We start from the raw sequence: 15,979 nt of genomic DNA on the forward strand, positions 1-15,979 counted from the left end.
AGAAGATGATGATGAAGCTGAGAGCAAGATGAAGATTATGGTAGGATCAAAGCTTGGACAGATTCTGTTGCATGCAAGTGTGGAGCTTGGACCAAATTGGGACTCTTCTCTTCTCTTCCTCTTCTTTCACGTTTATTCCTCTCTTCTATTCTCCTTCACAAAATTCTGGTTTGAATAAGGAAAGAATGAGGGATCCAAACAAGTCCCAATTCTATATTAAGGGTGAAAGTACTATAATGCCCCCATAGTTACTAATTGGCCTAATTGTTACATTAAGCCTACTAATAAAAGGTGTATTATATTTGTCTCACTAATCATATCACATTATATTAATGATAATAATTCGGATTTCGGACAATATAATACCGGGTATTACATATATATATATATATATATATATATATATATATATATATATATATATATATATATATATATATATATATATATATATATATATATATATAATATATAATTCATTAACCAAATTATGAATGATATTATTAACCAACTTTATACATAATATTATCCAAAGTTGATTTACTACGTAATATTTAATATTTGATGTCAGAACACTCGATAATCAAACTCTAAACGATATTAATCAAGTTTTGATATTTCATTAACCAAAGTAATTTAAAAAAAATATTAGATCAAAAAGTTTTTTAAAAAAAACACTATTCACATATTTGTGAACATTGTATTGGATAAATTTGATGTCATGATATCATTTCTAAAAAAATATTATCCTTATGAAAATAAAATAAAATTTTATTAATAAATATATTTGATTTTAGTAGATTTCAAATAATTATATAATTATGATTTGATCAAATAATATTTATTAAGATATGATATTGGAAAATATTTTTACCTATCACACTTATTGACATACAGTTGTTGTAAACCAATTACCTTTTATTTTGTATCAATTTAATTTTATTGTGTCTTGTTTATTTTAATCCTCTCAACTTTATACAGTGTAGATTTATATTTGTTTTGTAAATATTCTCGTGTATATTCTCCACAAAAAGTATCCCGTCACATGATATATTGATTTGTAATCCTTAATATATTAAAACAAAATACAGATTTAGGCGCCAAAGTTTGAATAAAATCCCGCCTAAAGAGTTTTTAATCATATTATTTTCTTTTTTTTTTCAACAAATGTTATTTAATATATTAATTCACATTTAATATTAATTAATCAAACTCATTACTCCACCACTAATTTCTATGTACCTCAATTATTCAATCAACAAAAATTCTAATTTTTTTTCCTAAATGTACAATATCTATCAATAATTTGTTTCGTGCATCGCACGGGTTGAAAGTACTAGTTGGAATATATAAATCAAACTATACCAAAAAAAGAAGTAGAAACAACTTAGGCGCTCGAGTTTTTAGAAACAAATTTTGCTTTTCAAATATCCTAAATCTTTTCTCTTGACACAAGAAACCCTAATATTACTATATCTCTAATATGAAAAGAAAACATGAAGGATGTGCCGTGGGGATAGACCTTGGCACAACATATTCATGTGTTGCAGTATGGCAGGAAGATCATCATCGAGTTGAGATCATTCACAATGATCAAGGCAATAGAACCACTCCTTCTTTTGTCGCATTCACAGAAAATCAAATATTGATCGGTGATGCTGCTAAGAATCAAGCTTCTTCCAACCCTCAAAACACCGTCTTTGGTATAAACTTCTATTCTTTTACTCTTCCAAAATTTAATTACAAACTATTTATAACAAGTTCATGCATCTATTTATAACACCTTATTTAACTCTTTCTTTTTCAGATGCTAAGAGGTTAATTGGTAGGAAGTTTAGTGATCCTATTGTTCAAGATGATATACTTTTATGGCCATTCAAGGTCATTGCTAGTGACAATGACAGACCCATGATTATGGTTAAGTACAAGGATCAAGAAAAGCAACTATATGCCCAAGAAGTATCATCTATGGTACTCACTAATATGCGAGAGATTGCTGAATCATATTTAGAATCAAACGTTAAGAATGCAGTTGTTACTATGCCAGCTTATTTTAATGATTCACAAAGAAAAGCCACTGTAGATGCCGGTATTATTGTTGGCCTAAATGTTATGAGAGTAATGAATGAACCCACTGCTGCAGCGATTGCATATGGCCTTGACAACAGAACTGGTTTTGTTGGAGAACGGAATATTTTAGTGTTTGATCTTGGAGTGGCACTTTTGATGTGTCTATACTAACTATTAAGGATGGCGTCTTCCAAGTTAAGGCCACCGCCGGAAACACTCACCTCGGAGGAGAGGACTTTGACAACAGAATGGTGAACTACTTTGTACAAGAGTTCAAAAGAAAGAACAAAATCGATACTAGCGGGAATTCAAGAGCTTCGACGATGTTGAGAAAGAATAAAGGCGAGAATAGTGGGAAGTACTCAAAAGCTTTGAGGAGGTTGAGAATGGCTTGTGAGAGGGAAAAAAGGTCACTTTCTTTCCTCGTTACCGCTACTATTGAAGTAGATTCTTTATTTCAAGGCATTGACTTTTCTTCATCAATCAATAGAGCCAAATTTGAGGAAATGAATATGGACCTTTTTAATGAATGTATGAGGATTGTTGAAAGTTGTCTAATGGATGCTAAGATGGACAAGAGCAGGATAGATGATGTTGTCCTTGTAGGTGGATCTTCTAGGATTCCTAAAGTACAGCAGCTATTACAGGAGTTTTTCAATGGGAAGGAGTTGTGCAAAAGCATTAATCCTGATGAGGCTGTGGCTTACGGGGCAGCTGTTCAGGCTGCATTGTTGAGTGAAGGAGTTATGACTGTTCCAAAGTTGGTGGTGCAGGATGTTACACCTTTGTCTCTTGGCAAATCTGTAATAGGAGATATCATGAGTGTGGTGATTCCTAGGAACACTTGCATTCCTGTCAAGAAGACAAAATCATATTATTCAACCGAAGATAACCAAACGATTCATAAGATTAAGGTTTATGAGGGTGAGAGAACAAGAGCCAGTGATAACAATTTGCTTGGTACTTTTTGTCTTTCTGGCATTCCCCCAGCTCCCCGCGGCAGCCATCTCTCAAATGTTTGTTTTACTATTGATGAAAATGGTATTTTGACTGTTTCAGCTAATAATAATGTTTCTGGAGTTTCGAGCATGATTACAATAACCAATCACAGAGATAGATTGTCAAGTGAGGAAATTAATAAATTAACTAGTAGGAAACCCGTGCTATCGCACGGGTCTGGTCGAGGTTTCACATTACATGTATCCAAATATCACTTGTAAAATTCTTTTATATAAATCAACCATATATAAATTATTAAATATGACATCATATTTTCAGTTAGATAACATTAATATATTTATAACTTATAATCATTTATCAAAATTTAATTCATGTGTTTGGAATATCAAATATAATATAACTTATTTTGCAGTTCATAAATATTCACGTAATTTCAATTATATACTGATAATATGTACCAAGTTTTAAGCATTGATTCATATTTGTAATAAATCATACAATTATTTTTATAACTTCAATTTTATAAAACAGTAGCAAAAGAAATAGTTAAAAGATAGACATTAGAATGATCAGTCAATAAATGATATCTCATAGATACATTCACATCGACTCGTCAATTATTTTTATATCTTCAAATTTATAAAAGAATCCATCAATAGTAGATATCTCATAGATACGTTCACATCTACCCGTCAATTCAGATGAGTTTACCAATTCCAGTTGAATCCAGATGAGTTAATTCTAAAAATTTATTAAATCTATTTGAGATATTAGTCCATTTTTCCAAACCTAAAATGTATCGCAACTCCCGTCAAATGCTTAACAGTTTCTATATTTAATGTATATTCTTATAATATAAAAAATATATAATTTTATAAGTTTAAAAAATATAATTTTAATTAAGAAATTAAACATAGTTAGAGAATAAAATTTATTAAACCTATTTGAGATATTAACTCATTTTTTCAAACCTAAAATGTATGACATCTCCCGTCAAATATTAAAAGTTTCTACGTTTAATGTATACTTAAAATATTTAAAAATTAAACAAATAATAAAAATATGAGTATGTTAATAGAGTAATTAGATCTTGAATATGGACAATTATAAAAAAATAGAAATTTAAAATAATCACATTAAGTAGTCTCAATTGGATAGTGTAATAAATATAAAATCTCAAATTTAAAATACTTTGAAACTTATTTCCGTTTATAAAAACAATCGTAGATTATTCAATTTATAAAACTAACTATATTAATAAATCTTTATCTTTTATCAATATTTTTTATGATTGCCATTTATCATTAAATTTTCATGACTATCGATTAACATATTTTAACATGATTACAATAATGAAATTAATTTGAAAAAATTCTGAAAAGTTTTAGTTATTTCATAAGTTTACAAAAATTACAAAATCTCATTTGATTTTGTTTTGTTTTATTAACCTTTATATAAAAATCTAAATAATTTCAAAATATATTATATCTCAAATAAGGATCTAAATAATTACAAAATAACTTTTATTAAATATAATGATAAATTAAATATTTAACCTTAGTAAGTATTATTACATTAAGTTAAAAATACAACTCTTAAATTACTTTAGAAAAAATATTTTAAATTGAAAAACTAAATTAAGTACATTTTTTTGACATGTGTCCTGCTTCAATTTTATAAAACAGTAACAAAAGAAATAGTTAAAAGATAAATATTAAAATGACCAGTCAATAACCGATATCTCATATATACGTTCACATCTACCCGTCAATTCAGATGAGTTTACCAATTCCAGTTAAATCCAAATGAGTTAATTCTAAAAATTTATTAAACCTATGTGAGATATTAGTCCATTTTTTCAAACCTAAAATGTATCACAACTCCCTCCCGTCAAATGCTTAAGAGTTTCTACATTTAAAGTATATTATTATAATATAAAAAATATAATTGTATAAGTTTTAAAAATATAATTTTAATTAAGAAATTAAACATAGTTAGAGAATAAAATTTATTAAACCTATTTGAGATATTAGCTCATTTTTTTCAAACCTAAAATGTATGACATCTTCCGTCAAATATTAAAAGTTAAAATATTTAAAAATTAAACAAATAATAAAAATGTGAATATGTTAATAGAGTAATTAGATCTTGAATATGTACAATTATAAAAAAAATAGAAATTTAAAACCTATGTATGATAAATAATATATATTTATTCTCATATATTTAAAATAATCACATTAAATTTTATCTTTTATTTTTTATGATTATCATTTATCATTAAATTTTCATGACTACCCATTAACATATTTTTAACATGATTACAATTATGAAGTTAATTTGAAAAAATTATGAGAAGTTTTAGTTATTTCATAAGTTTACAAAATCTCAATTGATTTTGTTTTGTTTTATTAACCTTTCTATAAAAGTCTAAATAATTTCAAAATAAATTTTATCTCAAAGGATCTAAATAATTACAAAATAATTTTTATTTTTATATTTTTATAATGAAAAACTAAATATTTAACTTTGGTATAAAATAATTATAATTTGTAGTAAAAAGTAATAAATTTATCTCTATTGATTTTGATTTGTTTTTATTAACATTTTTCTAAAATCTAAATGATTACAAAATATATTTTATGTCAATTTAGAACTTTTAATTTTAATAAAAAACTTAAATAAAAACAAAAATTAGTAGTATAAGCAAATTAGTTGTATTATAAATAAATTTTAAATTAATAATCATGTAAAATTATTTAGTTTTCAATTCAATAATAATAATTTCATTCAATTGAATTTAAAAGGTAGACTTTTTTAAATCTTAAATTATTATTATTGAATTGAAAACTAAATAATTTTTTATAATTATTAATTTAAAATTTATTTATAATACAACTAATTTGCTTATATCTGAAATTTGTTTAAAATTTTTTAAAATTTATTTAATTTTTTTTAATAATATAAATTTTAGAATTTTTTAAATTAAGAAGAATTAAATATAAATTTTTTAAATTTTAAAAGATAATAATAAAAATAATGAAAACCTCGACTTAGAAATCAAATTTTGAGTTTTTTTGAGGAACTTTTTATAACGTTCTACACATGTCCTCAAAATAATCATTCAAAAATACACCTTGGTTTGACATGATGGACTAAAATTACATGCATAAAAATTTTATAGCAACTAAAATATATTATTTTTTTAAAAGATACTGAAAATGAAAGTTGAGATATTTATAGGAAGCAAAAATATATTTAACCCATAATTTTAAATTTTTTATTAGATTAAATTTTTTAATTTAATTAAAGAACAAAATGTATAATTAAAAATAACAAAAAATTGAAGATTTCCTTATTCAACATTTTGATTCAATAAAAACATTGAAATTAAGCCAAATATATAAAAAAAAACTAAGCTATATAGATCGATTATTTACTATCAAATATTTATCAAATTAATTATTATCACAAACATCTGCAGATTTCATTATCAAATTATTAAACATTAGCACCACTAAGTATGTTGATTGGTTGGTTTGCCACTTTACATTTAATTGGTTCTTCACTCAATGCTCTTCAATAGAAAACAGTTATAATTGAGCCATATCAATTAACTAGTGGGATACCCGTGCATCCGCACGGGTACTGGTGTTGTGCGCGCATTTGTTTTTCACAACGAAATAAAAAATATATTTAACTGTAAAAAAATGTCGTGTTTAATTCCAATAAAAATTAGGTGGAAAAGCATTTTATATATATATATTAAAATTACGTAAATAAAAAGCATTTGCCATAACATGATCGCAACTTCTTTTCTCAGTTTTTAGTTTTTGTATTCTCCTTTAATGCATGATGTGCATATCTACTTTAGTTGCCACTTGTTTAACAGACTCCATAGATATCCCCGAGAGTCGCATATTCTGAGCATTTTTTGATCAACCTTTACCACTTGTTCCTCTAGTTATGATTTCCTTTATGTCCCCTTAATAAAATAAAAAACACTACTGCACACTATTTCCATGTATAAAGAACAAAATACATTAAAGATAGTCCCGTACATTCAAATCACATTTTCAACATTAAAGATACCGCACATTAATTCATCATGTAACCCATTAAAAGACTTTAATTATTTTATAACTTATCTGTTGATTAAATTCAATTAAATTACTTTAACCATTAAAAAAATTGAAAATGTTTTAGTTCTTAAAATATACATGAGGTCAATATATAATAATAACATATATTGGATCCTTATGTTGAATACTTTAACCACTGTGTATAAAGATACAACTTTTTTGGAACTAAATACTTCAGATAAGAACTACAACTTGATTTAGCAAGCAAACTTTTGAAACTTCTGAAGTGGAACTATTAATCCATGCTCCAAGCAAACTTGTGAAGTGGGGCTATAAATCTATGCTAGACACTTGTGAAGTCTAAATAATTTAATAAGTGAGACAAAAAGAATTCAGACATTTAAATAGTAGAAAAATGATTTTATAAGATTGAGATCCAATAGCATTTGATTCCATAAGTTTTTTCTTTTGATTGTCGAACAATCCAATACACAATTTTTTTGGATTTCCCACTAATGAGCATCAAGATACTATGTTTTTAAACAAAACATAATTATCCTAATAATCTAACATGTAAAACATTATAACCATGGGAGTTAATTTTATTTGATTGGTTCTTAACTTTCCTTATTCATGTTGTATGAAATTGGGGCGGATATCCTACCTGAGAAGCATGGAGCTAGTGAATGAGAATGTATATATTAATTAGAAACACATTCATACACGACATTTTAAACATTGTAAATGCAAGCAACTAAAATTGTTGTCCTAAGTAATATATACATTAAATTCAAGTTACAATTTGTAAATCTATCAGGTCTCTCTTTTTATAGTAAGTTTTTGTGCATGTCTCACATGCTTATAGTTTATATCGCATGCCCGATTAGAAATCTATCAAGTTTCTCTTAGATATGAAGTATGGTCACACTGCTATCAATTTCATAACCTCTGAGCAAAAGTTTTGTTGTACTTCCATTGCTAGTTCCTCCACACTGAGTTGACATCCTACCTCATAGTTTCTTGAATTGTATACTTATATACATAAACCATACAATATAACCATTTAGTATATGCTTATATATTATACATGCAGTAATTATCATGTCAACCCCATAGAAGCATTTAGTATGCTTATATACACTTCAAGTCACCTAAGGTATATAGATATTATAGCCATCTTCTTAATATTTTGTTTTTTAACAGGAGAGGCATTCCCTTCACAAAAACCAAATGCTTTATAAGAAGGCCAGTAGAGGTGATGTTCGTTTAACCAAACTTGACCTTTTCCCATGCTTACTATGTCTAAATCCAACAGTGCAAGCCCAACCATACCGTGTCTATAGAAGAAGTATGATACTTACTTTGTACCAAGTGAAATGGCTGCTTTCAAGAAACTAAATGTCCTTAAAGCCACAATCAATATAAGAAGTTCAAGTGAATGGATTCACCTTTAAGATCAACCTAAACGAAACCTGAATTCAAATTAATCTCAAGTAAATTCAATCAACCATGAAAACTCAGACAGCAGGGTGAATGCTTGAATAACCTTGTATTACCATGTATGCCATGTTAAGTCCTTTATCCCTTAATTGAGACCATTCAACGAATTTGGACCGAGCACACCAACATTCTGTGTTTCAAATTATAGACCAACATTCTGCATATAAATCTGTCAAGTGATTAACATAGACAAAGTCATCAAAGACAAAATGCAACATTTACATCAAACATAATGCAAATTTCAAATACAAATACTCGGTAGCTCATTTCTCTGCATTCACCTTTGCATCTTCAAATCAACAAATAAAATAGACATTGACCAAATGTTAAAAAAAACTTAAGAGAAATAGACATTGAAAGTATACATGTTGTATAACATATGAATTGTGAAAGGGAATCATTGAGTTATCAGAAGAGAGCATTGAAATTATGAACATCAAGATCCACTGGAGTGTCACCATCTTCCAGGACTGAATTTAAGATAGGACAAAAGTAAACTTATGGTGCTTTGTAGTATTTTAACTTCATTTGGAATTAGCTCAGAATTTCTTAGATAGTGGTTCCCGTGTTTTTCGAGATAGCGTGCTTTGGGAAAACAAACCAAATCCGACTTAAGAACTTGGTTTCAAAGTGTTTCTAATGTTAATCACAAATCGATATTTGACATCTGCTTTGAGGAGTCTTACCATTACAGTGTTAACATACTCCACAGTGGCACACACATGTTGAATCTAGCTAGCTACTACAAATGCATACATTTAATCAGTGCCCAAAATAATGTAAAACAAATCTCATTTAAAGCAATTTCCAAACAGTTCTGATACTTGTATACAAACATAAATAGTCACGGATAAAGCCGAAATTACCATGCACAAGTCAGAACACCATTCACAATGTAGTGCACAATGCAAGACCAATGCAATGACTACAGTCCAACTATGCACTCGAGATGTCGCGCACGGGTTTCGCCCCTGTCACCACCTTTACTCAATGCAAGCTACATGACAGTCACAAAACCAAAACCATTTCCCAACATGAAATCGAGTTAGAAAATATCAAAACAGTTCGGGATTAGAGATGTATGTACTCATAAAACATAATTCATCAATATTCTTGACACAAATGATTAAGTAGTAAGTAAGTACACACGTGATTTGAAAAGTTCGAACATGATTTGAAGAGTCCAAACCAAACATGGCAAAGCACAGCCCAAGGGAGCCAAAGAGCTTGGGAAGAATATTGGCATGAGAATCTAAGTAAGGTTGAATCCACAGTTAAGGGATAATTCCCTTAGTTAAATATTATGGAGTGTAACATACATAATTTGGCTATAAACGTAAAAAAGGAAATTCTGAAATATAGCAACAAAATTACCTTGTCGTGTATGCATCAATACTACAACTGTTTGATCCAATGCAAGCCTGTTAATGTTCACCATATTTAGAAAATGATAATGATAGATTGATATATAGAAGTGAAGTGTGGGGTAAACTGTTTTGATCCAAATTAGAACATAAAATTAGCTGACCTTGACCAACACTTTGTTCTTGTCGATAACTTTGATCTTGACCAACTTTAAGCTAGGTTTCTGACTTTACTTGTAAAGGTATCAATAAGTAGTTAAAGCAAAAGTAGCAGTCATAATGTTCTATAAAAAAACAAACTTGTCATTATTTGGACAATAGTGTAACATAAAATACTGTATAGGCAGGCAATGAATAAATGCAAAAAACGTAGAAGAATGATCCTTTTCGCACTGCAACAGGTTTTAATTCGAATATCGATATCATCCCGTGCTCTACTGCTCTCAACCCTGACCGGGTCTTTCAAACCTCAGACCATGAAACGCAGCAACGACAACCACTGTGTCATTCCTGCTTTTCATCAAACATATGGAGGGCAAGCTCAGACATGCCTTAAATCGGGAAACTGAAACTGAACAGGTTGTCAATATTGCAAAAATAAACAAAATAGCAGCTCTCTTTCACCATCTCAACATGACCAAATCCAAAAACCATTCAGCACATATTGGAATATTGGTTAGGTTTGTCAATGATAACATAAAATCTGCAGATTTGAACATTTTCAATATTAAACAATATTCAAGGTAATCAACATGACATCAACCAACGAAAAAAACCCACATTATACAAGGTCTAATCTATGCACTAACCTTTGAGTTGTCCATACCTCAGAGACCACTATCCACCCGAAATCAGCCACAGAGAAACAAACAATGAAACCCTAAGATTTTCATTCTTCATTTTCCAGAAACCCTTCTCAAATTGTTGCAAAAACAATAACTGTTCACACAAACACACAGCCATAGCCACAGAGATCATAATGAAACCCTAAATGTTACCGTCATTTTCCAAATACATAAAATCCTTTAGAAATTTTTGTAGAAGAAGAAAAAAAGACAACAGATCCGTAGATCCAAAAACACAAAGAACAAAAATCAAAAAAATCTCACCAAAGTTCTGGAACCATAACATCACCTTCATATCCTTCAACACATCAATAAACTGAGAACATCAAAACCCTCTTCATCACCACTTAGTAACAACAAAAAACCCCAGATCTGAAGAAGAAGAAGATGCTCACCTTATGTTCAGATAACCGCACCGTCGGCGAAGCTTCCCTCTTCCGCGTGAGTCAACACCACCAAACCTGAAACAACAAACACCAAATCAAAATCAAAATCGAACATGTCTGAAACTCAATAATAACAATGAAGAAAGAGATGGAGAAGGAAGAAGAAGATGAAGGAGGAAGACAAATAGGGAAAAGACGAAGAGAGGGAAGAGAGAAGAAAGAAGAGAAAGAGAGGGAAGAGAGAGAAGACGAATAGGGAGAAGAGGAAGAGAGGGAACATTTCTTCTCTGCAACATTTGTACTGATGAAAATTTTATGGTTCAATTACATTACAATGCAAATTGGATATTGTACATATGTGGCCCAATGGTAACACAAACAGACCAAACCATTAGTTTCAATGTAGCCAAATTCTGAATTTAGTTACAAAAAATAATTTTTAGACACATTTTGCCCCCAAAACAATTAGGTGTAATTTTTTAACCAAAGGGCATATTAGTATTAACCAGGTACTTGTGTTTTCTTATTTTATAGATAGTGTATCAATTACAATGGATCAATATTTATTCATTCAATTAATTACAGCATGAATATTCTAAATAATCAGGAAAAATCGTATAAAGAATCAAAATAGAATGAAAAGATGTCCCATGTATACAAAAATGATAACAAAGTTAAAAATAATCAAAATAGAATCAAAAGATGTCCCATGTATACAAAAATGAAAACAAGGTTAAAAGTTGAACAATGTATTAAACATAAGTAGAAATCACCATACGATTTTTGACTTTTGGTGTTTTCCTTATTATCCCCATGATTATAGGTCTTACAACAAAAGCACAACAAAATCATTAAAGGCAACAAAAACAAAACAACCATTATAGAAGCCACATAGATTATTCCATATACTGTCAAAGCAATAGCTATAGCCAAAAGCATCCATGACAGAACATCGTTAATGATTGCAGCTGAAAGAGCAACCCTTCCTAACTTTGAGTTGTCCGCTTTTAACTCTGCAAGGATTCCAGAAAGAACAGGACATTCAGTGACTAAAGAACATCACCAAGAATTAACACAAAAGAAACGGTCGAGAATAGCGCTCTCGTTCTGAATGGTAACACCATACCATAAACTGCTACAGTGACTTTCTACCTTTCATTCTTATTGTAGATGCATCCATCCATACTCCAACCAAGAATAGAAAATATAAAAGACCAACATTTGCTATTGACTCAAACATTATCACACTTCTTAGAAGAAAAACTGCATCAGCAAATGTATAAGACATACCTTCAAACTAATCAAAAACCCATAAATTAACTCTCAATCAACAAACTTTAAAAGCTTTTGAAACATAACAAAAGAATAAACTTTTTGCAGGTAAAATATGCCATTGTTTCATGTATCAATAAGAGACACAATCAAATCTCCATCAAATAAAAACATCATTTTTAATCAATTAAACAAACATCAGTTGAAATAAAAATCAATCTGCATAAAGAACAGACTAACTGTCGCATAAAATTTTATTACTAATGGAAATGTGATACAATGGTTTATTACTAACAGTAACTACAATTCTGTTAGAGACAACAACATAGATAAGTTAATAAATACAAATATATATACCTTTTTCTGCCAGGTGCGAGTAGATTGGTATAACTCTTTGTCCATTTTCTGACCAACTTCGTTCTTACTACCCATTGAATCACTTTCATTTTATCACATTATTACAAAGACAGCTACTCCCTGCAAGAATTGACTACAATCACAAACCACAAATTAACCTCAACATATTAAATCAACTAATTAATCAAATAAATACTACTTCAAATTAATAATTCAGAAAGTAAAAACCATAACTTTAGGTAAAAAATTGTGTGACCAAAACATGAGAAGTGTAAAGATCAAAACTTTTTTTATATGAAATGAATATAAGAATATGGTTACCTTTTCTTGGTCCCAAAAACACAGGATTTGTATGGAGACAATGACTTTGGATTTATAGATATGCAACCCGGATTAGTAGATGGACAGGGTATAATTTTCCTGCAAGAGACTCGTTGAAGCAAAAATACAAACATGTACCATGCAATAATCCAAGTTAGAATTATGCAGCTAAATAGAACCTGACAAAAACTTTTCAGCCTATAAATTTTCTAACAGTTTGGTTAGAGTCACGCGGTGTTAATGCGTATTTACGGGGGCGATTGAGCAGTCCATCATAATAAGCCCTTTCCAACTACATAAACAAATATCTTTGTGTGAGCCTCCAAAAGAGAAACTTGTAAAGAAAATCATAAAACTCATACAAATCAAGATAGATATTAGATTCACATTTAAATTGAAAACTTCTACTCATGTGTATAAATGATAAAAAAAAAATGGCAAACTTATACTCATGTGCTGAAACGGAAAACTTATACTTATGTGTAGAAACGATAAAAAATGGAAAACTTATACTCTGCGGTTTCAGATCTGGTTGTAGCTTTCACAACACAAACCTTGCATTTTATTGGAGGGGCCTTGATGCATATGGTCAGCGGCAGTTGACGCGGATATGTTGGCGACGGAGGCATAGGTGTTATTTTTTACAGTGGCGGCTCCGACGGTGGTGGTTTGCAACAGAGGTGTCAAAGAAATACTGATTTTGCAAAAGAGAAAGGTTGTTGTTGTGTTTGTAATTGAGAATAAGAGTGTGAGTGTGAATCTAAGAGTGATGGTTTGGGATGGAAAGAGAAAAGGAATCGGTGACTATGGTAAAGAAGAGAAGTAGAGTGAAATATGGTGTAGTACCTTGCAACGGCTTCGCTTTCGAAGTTGGTGATGGAATTAGTGCGGTTTCGTGTTTTTGCGTTAGGGTTTGTGTCCCATCCTTCACCTTTCTCGATTAGCCATGGGTTATGGATTCAGAGCTTCAAAGCTTAAAACAAATTTGTGATTAATAAAAGGGTTCAGAGAGAAAAGGGGAGGATCACAAAGAGAGAGAATAGTTCTGGTGCTTTGTGGTTAATAAAATTTTGCTTCTTAAAATTGTAGAATAGTTCAATTACCCGTGTAACTTTTCAGCTCAATGAGACCTTTCAGTCCTCAATGCATCATTAAGTTGCTTAGATATTTAAACCCAATTATATTCTCAATGCAACTTTTGACATTATTTCACCTATAATATAAAATAATATTATATAAAATAGATTAAAAAAAGGAAAAACCAAATAAATAAAAATGAAATCAACCAATCAAAAAGTGACACAATAGATAGCATTTAATGTCAAATGAATATGGTGGCTTTATTTATCAAAAGGACAAATTTATCCATGAAATTTGAACGGTTTTAGTTATTTAATCAGAGGGCTTAAAGTGTAATTATCAGATACTTTACTTTTTATATATTATAATAGATTCAAGAAGCTGAGAATTACCAAAATGAAGACAAGAAATTCCTAAGGAAGGCCAAAGCGATGAATGCATTGGATGACTACATTTACAAAATGAGAAATGCCTTAAAGAAAGAGGATATTAATCAAAAGCTCTCCTCTCAAGAAATTGAAATTATCGAATCTACAATTGCTGTGATTACAAATTTGATTGATGAGAATAGCCAAGAGGTAGAAATAGATGTTTTGGAAGACCATCTAAAGGGACTTAAGAGTACCATGGAAGACATTTTAGCTAAGACTATTTAGTTTTATTTTATTTTTTCACAACTAAGATTTTGAGGTTATTTAAACCATGCCAACAGCAGTGTACTGAAACCATGATCTAGTCACACTTGTTTCCATTATGATTAATTTAGATTTTATTTTATTATTAGTTTACAAGTTTCTTTGAGTCTTCTGACAAAAATTAATCTCCTGCATAATCAGTTGGTGGTTTTCCTTTCCTTAAGTATCTTCTAAACTAATAACTTCCCAAATTTAGTAGTGAAATTTAAGCACCAGTACTTGTCAAATAATAGTTTATTCTCTCCTAAATTTAGTAATGATTATGCAAAGAAGCCTTAATCAATTAGAAGGGCCTCAAATAGCAGAAGTTGATTTTCATACAGCAGTCACACTTATGTATGAGTCATATGACTTAAGTTAATCATGATTCATGAATGATAGTTCAACATAAAAACTTATAAAGAGAATTCAACTATGACTGTACTTTGACAATGAAAATGGTGACAGCACCTAATCTCATTGAGTTGCGTTACCCTTATTCATAACTCTTTTATAGGCAAGGCTTGTAATAATTTATTGTCTCCCCATCCTATGTGAGACTCATGAAAACAAATCTGATTTGCTATTAGTTGTCCATGTTATTTAAGTTATGACATATTCCTTATCTTAGACTAAGACAAAATCCTCTCACTCAAATTTTATTTTATCAATAAAATACATTCAAATTTAATTAACAAATATATTTGATTTGAATAGATTTCAAACATTTAAAATAGTATTTGTTAAGATACGATACAACATACTATTACTAGAAAAATTGTTTTTTATGACAACGATTTCACCTCACATATAGAAAAATCAAGGTATAATTCTTGGACGTGCCCTGTGTTTTATTTTTTTAAAAATATATACAATTTACTATGTTGATTTTTTGAAAACCAAAGAGTAAACTAATTCAGCATACATGCTTCGAATTTCGAATTTTTTTTTTCAATATCCACTTTTTTTTAAAAAATTTCAAAAATAACTAACTTTTCAAAAAAATTACAAAAATGTTTTTTTTTTTTTAAATTTAACACGTTGTCGCCAGGGGGGGTGGCGACAACG

At 29.4% G+C, this 15,979-nt stretch overlaps 1 long non-coding RNA gene and 1 pseudogene across 4 annotated transcripts; one reads left to right on the forward strand and one right to left on the reverse strand.

Annotated features, from left to right (window-relative positions):
• The first annotated feature begins 1,483 nt into the window (after positions 1–1,483).
• LOC131641449 (heat shock cognate 70 kDa protein-like) lies at positions 1,484–14,893 on the forward strand (annotated as a pseudogene).
• LOC131641451 (uncharacterized) lies at positions 7,629–10,727 on the reverse strand. 4 transcript variants are annotated; one of them, XR_009295550.1, is made up of 3 exons: positions 10,141–10,727; positions 9,987–10,033; positions 7,629–9,864 (listed from the first exon to the last, which is right to left on the reverse strand). It is a non-coding gene; the product is annotated as an uncharacterized LOC131641451 (long non-coding RNA). The 4 variants fall into 4 exon arrangements; XR_009295548.1 differs by having other exon boundaries at positions 7,629–9,351; positions 9,479–10,033; XR_009295547.1 differs by having other exon boundaries at positions 7,629–8,584; positions 8,669–10,033.
• Positions 14,894–15,979: the final 1,086 nt, after the last annotated feature.

This window comes from Vicia villosa, unplaced genomic scaffold (genome assembly GCF_029867415.1).
Source record: "Vicia villosa cultivar HV-30 ecotype Madison, WI unplaced genomic scaffold, Vvil1.0 ctg.003762F_1_1, whole genome shotgun sequence".
Classification (NCBI taxonomy): domain Eukaryota; kingdom Viridiplantae; phylum Streptophyta; class Magnoliopsida; order Fabales; family Fabaceae; genus Vicia; species Vicia villosa.